At 46.3% G+C, this 6,041-nt stretch overlaps 1 pseudogene; it reads right to left on the reverse strand.

The window, feature by feature from the left end:
* Positions 1-376: 376 nt before the first annotated feature.
* Positions 377-6,041, reverse strand: part of LOC119360993 — a 35,222-nt pseudogene continuing 29,557 nt past the window's right edge.

Raw genomic sequence — 6,041 nt, forward strand, 5'->3', positions numbered from 1 at the left:
GGATAAAATCTATGTTAGCACTGGGAGCTAACCCTAAATATGTGAATGGGAAGTTCCCTCCTTTGCATCCGAGAGCATTGAGGAGCGGTGTGGAAATCACTTCTTGCACATAATAGGGACCGTGCCTGATTTGTCATAACTTATTTCCAATTCAGTTTGAGCTGCATAGTGTTTCAATAAATTATTCATTTGTTCCACTTGACATTTAATGACATGGACTAAAATGGCACATTCAAGTCCTGATTTTGGAGTAATACAACACGAAGATGCGATTTCAGTTTATTTAATGTCATCCTTACCTATTCCAAAGACAGTCGCTGCATTTTGCAGATACAAAATAAACACACAGAAGCGCACCAACAGTCTAAAATGTGAGCTAGCTACAGAAGCAGCCGCCAGCAGTGTGCGCGTGCGCAGCGACGAGCGAGATGTCGTCAACACAGGACCACAGACCCTGAGCGTGGTTCCATCTGTGGAACACCACGCGCATCAGGTTGGAGATTGCCGTGAAGTGGAGCTCGGCGAGCTTGGACCCGCCCGTGCCAAGGGATTCGTACAACACCTTCAGGGTCTCCTGTCCCGCGTACGCACCCACGACCAGGCACCCGTTGCCTGCGTCACCGACGGAGAACGAGAGCATGTAAGACCGCCCAGGCACATTGCTCACCTCCTGCAGTAGCGCGCACTGCAGACCGCCACCAGCTCCACGGTGCGCGTGCCGTGCGGAACGACGTGGTGCGGCGTGTCGACGTACTTGACAACCTTCGATCCCGACAAGATCATCCACCCTGGAAGAAGAGAATGCTCATCCTCGACGTTGGGCGGCACCAGCACCCCCCACGGCGTGTCCGGGAAAATGTACGTGCCCTCCTCGAAGTTCCCATTCCTCAGCAAATGAGTCCTTTTACGGTGCATCCGGCCGATATGGACTGTCCGTCGGAGCGAATTCGACGGTCCATATCCGATGCAATACACTGATGTCACGCATATTATATCAGACCCCGAGGGGCATTTTTGGGAGAAAAATATTTTGAACTGATTAGATTTTTCCTCCCAAATATTTCGAGGGTATTCTCGATAAGAATTTCAGGTTTATTTTCGGTTCGATTTTTATCCCATTCGCTAGGGTTTTACTCCCTCGTCGTGGCAAGATGTTGCGGCAAGATCCTCACTGGCGGGGAGGGGCTGCGGCAACATCCCTCGCCAACGGTAGGGTTCTATGCATGTGATAGGATCTTGCCGTGCGTCGCGGCCCCTTCCTCCCTCCACCCGAATTTCCTCACGCTCTCGCACCTCCTCTTCACCGACGAACACGAGAGGACAATGACTGCCCTCCCCGCGGCAGCCGCCGGTGAAGATTCCACGCCATCCCACCTCCCATTCCTCTATGCGGGTGCCTATAGCCACGAGGTGAGTCTCTACCTCTTTCGCACTCCCCACGTGCTTGTTTGCATCCTTAGACTCACCTCTTCACCATGGCCGCAACTTGATCTGGCCATGCATATCGTCCGAAGGCAAGGTGGTCAGGCCTCTAGATGAATCATGTTCTCACTGCTGGCGGGGTACTGCATGACTGGATGAAGCCGACCGGCCTCGATGGCCAGTCCCATTCGTCCGACCTCATCCACATCGCGACAAGATCTACAAATGTTCAATTGTTGCATATGTTATATATTTCATTCAAACTCTATTCTTTCAATTTGGCTGATAGGCCAGACGTCAGATTTGGAGATCAGGAGAGATGAGAATCTATTAATTCTGAAATATACTATAGACAATTCATAGCTTATGTTGCTCAATATTTATGATGCTCGCTGCTGATTGTGCAATTGTTGTACCAGCATCAACAGACTTGGCATCTGCTTTATAATTTTTTCAGATTCACATGGGATAACCACCATTTGAAGATTAGTGTAAATTCTTATTATGATGTCTTAGCCTTGTTAAAGAGAGAATAATGATCCTCGCAGAAAGTAGATAGAAAGGAATGATGTTGCATTTCATTCTTCCCTGTTTAGTTATGTGCAACGTTTGTTAGTGGACAAATTTGACAAGTAGTAATTTTTTCTCTGTTTTACAGGGTTATGACACAACATGCTATGTGATTCCCTGAGGCGAGATTGATGTACCATGGTCACCCCACTGTGCTCCTGAAGGTGCGTACAAACCTGGAGATCCCTTCAATTCAATGCACGTCCTACCATGCCACACCATGGTCGTTGCAACACCTGCAAAGGCCCCCTATGGTACGTGATTTATTCTTGTTATCTTATACTCTCTTTTATTGACTTTGCGGCCTGCCTATGAGACATTAGCTGTGCCATTTCCTAGGATAGCTGGGATTGCGTGTTGATTCCTGCAGTGTTTTTCCTTCTATTGTCAGGCTATGCTTATGCTCGTACATTTTTCTCTCATATGAAAAGGGTATGAGCATGAGCATAGCTTCACAACAGCAATGACACAACAACAAAATCTATCTGACTGCAATGTTGTACAACAGGTAAGGAATAAAGTATGTAAAATATACCTACATCAATTCATCATAACAGAAAGTAGACAAGGGAAAAAATTGAGTGGCAAAAAATTACATGGAAGTGCTTAGACTCCACGTCTCCACCGCCTGCCCTTGGATGATCAGACCCATAATCATGGCCCTAACGATGGATGGCAAGGCTGCGGCCTGCTGCTCTCCGCGTGCCTACTAAGGCACATGGAGTGTCGCCGCTGGCCGGCTTGCCTCTGCGGCTCTGTTCGCGGGGGCCCTGCGGGTATTGGTAAGATGCAAAGGACCAGTAGACAGTGCCCCTGTGTACTCAAAGTAAACAATTTTCCATTACGGAAAATTCATTGATTAGTTTGGGGATTTGAAGTCATGACCTCTTAGAAACTCGAGGAATTAATTGGATTTGGGGAAGAGGAAGAAGATGAGAACAGGAGGGCGAGGGAGACAGATGAGTTGGCGGCATGTTCTACTTGTTCATGCGTCGCTTCTTCATAGGCTGGGATGTTTTTCTAGCAATACATATATACGTATACATGCACACGGTATGGGACCCTGCTCGGGCTGGGCCCTAGGCCGTCACACTCGCCGCCATGGCCAGGCCGGCCCTGATGGTACACTTAGAGGGTGTTTGTTTCCAGGGACTTTTTGGTCTAGGGGCTAGAAAAAATCCCTAGCAAACCAAACAGGGTGGGACTTTTTTGGGACTTTTTGCTAAAAGTCCTTAGAAGCACCTCCTTGAGAGTTTTTTTTCAAAAAGTTCCAGGGACTAGAAAAAGTCCTAGGACTAGAGAAACAAACACCACCTTATTTGGTTTATGTGCAAGCATTTAAGAGACACGATTTTATATGTCTTCCATGCTTGGGTGGGCTAGCAAATTAACCAAGGATCACCCCAAGCTCTCAAGTCTGAAATGTAAAATCATCCCTACTGCATGTATCTACCTTCAAGAGTTCATAACTTCATATGTCATATTGTCTGTGTAGTGGCATAGCCTGTGCCGATTGCACCTTGCATTCGCTAGTGTAGCAAAACAATTATCAACAATGAACAACAACACTAGACATTTCTACAAGTTTAGATAGTTTCATTACTTAACAATCATTTCATATACTCTAGTTGTTTTAAGACGTTCCCTTGATTCTCGTTCTAATATGTTTCTCGGTCATCGATCCAATTGTTAAATACTCAAATATATATTCTCTTCATTTTACTAACATTTTTGAGAAATATAAGTACATAACATGATCACGTTATCGATTATTCTTTCACAAGTCCATTTTTATAGTATATACTAAATATCCCGTAAGATCAGTACACATGCATTTCACAAATCATTTTTTCAACTAGCTAAATAAACAAGGGTTTTCATCATTTATACTACTAATTGTGCCCCACTACTCATTTTTGCCATTAGAAGTTACAACTGCTAAAAAATACCATTGTTTCATGAGACACTTCTTCAAAAATTCCATTAAACACCTAAAAAATGTCATCGTTCCATTAGATGTTTGCTCATATATGCCATCAAACATCATTCTTGTCAGGTCAAATCTGTTACCCATACCATATGACCAGAATACCCCTAGAGTGACATGTCAACTCTCTATCTCACAATGATAAGTGTGGCCCCCACTTGTCAGGTGTAAGCAAACGAATAATTTTAGAGGAAAAGAAGAACACTATTGGGGATCGAGTGGGACCCGCACTTTATCGTAGTGAAAATAGAGGGAGAGATGACATGTTAGTCCATGGATATTTTGGTCATATAACATGGTAAACGGGATTTGAACTGGTTGTAATTGTGTCTAGTGGCACTTTTGAGCATGCGCCTAACGGAGCGATTACATTTTTGAGCAATTAAAACTCCTGGTGGTAAAACTGAGTAGTGGGACACAACTAGTGGCATACATGACAAAAACTATATAAACTAATATATATGACGTGATAGATCCTCACTCGTTGGCTCTGGCGCATTGCTAATGGCGATGGAGGCATGTGGTTGCAGATCGTGCGCCGTAAATACCTGCGCGGACAGCCCCTCGCCTTTTGCGTTAGGTCTGGAGGGTCACAGTTCTGGAAGTCTGTCATCCACGCTGTTTTGGCTGGATCGCTGGGCTCAGGACCTCCCCTTCGCGGCGAGGTTTCCTGATCTCTTCTCCATCGCCGTTGAGTCTAGGATTTCTGTCGAGGCGGCCCTTATTGACTTACGGCGTCTCGCGTTCCGACGGCCTTTTGGGCCCCCGGAAGTTGCCGGTTGGCATGATCTCCTTGATGTCGTGGCTCTTCATGAGCCTGACTTGTCTCAGCCCCATGACCGGTTGTCTTGGCGCCTCGAGCCTTCAGACCGCTTCTCTACGAAGTCGCTGTACCGAGCCATTGCCTCCTATCCTAGGCCGTCCATCTTCGAGTATATTTGGACCATTCGTTTCCCGCTCAACATCAGAATTTTCATGTGGCAATGGATCCGTGGCCGGCTTCCCTCTGGCGTGGAGGTGATTAAACGCCATGGTCCGGGTGACGGTATCTGCCCCTTATGTGGGATGGAAGAAACCTCGAATCACATCTTCTTCTCATGCGTGTCTGCCCAGTTCCTCTGGGGCTGCCTCCGTGAGGTGGTCGGTGGGGTTTGGTGTAACACCAACTTCCCTGACCTCCTTGCCGAGATTCAGGCCTCTCCCATAACGGGCCGCCACATTAGGTGGCTGCTCATTGGGACGCTTGTGTGGACGCTCTGGACTGTGCGTAATAAGCTTGTCATTCAGCGGGTTCCTCTCCGACGCGTTACTGATGCTGTGTTCAAATTGTGTGGTTACTTGCAGCTTTGGCGGCCGCTTAGCCGTCACCAGGACCGAGACGCTGTCACCACCATCATCTCCGACCTTCGCGCGATGGCTCTACGCTTGGCACAACCGCTCCCTCCCCCACCGCCCGAGCCAGATTAGCTCCTTCTTGCTACTGCGGTTGTCCCGCCGCCTTTTTTGTTTTGTTTTTTAGGGCTGTTGAGCTGTGCCCTCAGCAGAACCTATTTGTACTCTATGTTCGTGTGATTGTGTGTGTGGGGGTGAACTTATGTGTACCGTTTGGCTGTGGTGGTTTGCTTTATTTATAAAGCGGAGCGGAAGCCTTTTTGGGTATAGATAGATGTACGTTTTTTTTAGAGTTATTATTTTTATTCATGGCAACTTAATGATTCTTTACATATAGTAATAATGGTGTGTTCTTTAGTGTTTTTATATATATCTACATTATGGATTAATAATATTTTACAATCCGACAACGTTGTAACAGTCTCTCACGATATCGGACTCAACCGGGGTGGTGATAGATGGGGTGAAGTCCGTGAACAGCTTGTTGTTTCACTATGTGGTCTCCCAAAGCAGTAATATTATGGGGAATTATGGTTGATGATCAGCCGATGGTCTCTTCAAGATTTTAGTTTAATAACTAAAGGTATTTCACATAATTTGGTCTCCCAAAAGTAATATTATGGGGAATTATGGTTGATGATCAATTTCTGTAGGGAGAGGGGCACTGCCC

Source organism: Triticum dicoccoides, chromosome 2B (assembly GCF_002162155.2).
Source record: "Triticum dicoccoides isolate Atlit2015 ecotype Zavitan chromosome 2B, WEW_v2.0, whole genome shotgun sequence".
NCBI lineage: Eukaryota > Viridiplantae > Streptophyta > Magnoliopsida > Poales > Poaceae > Triticum > Triticum dicoccoides.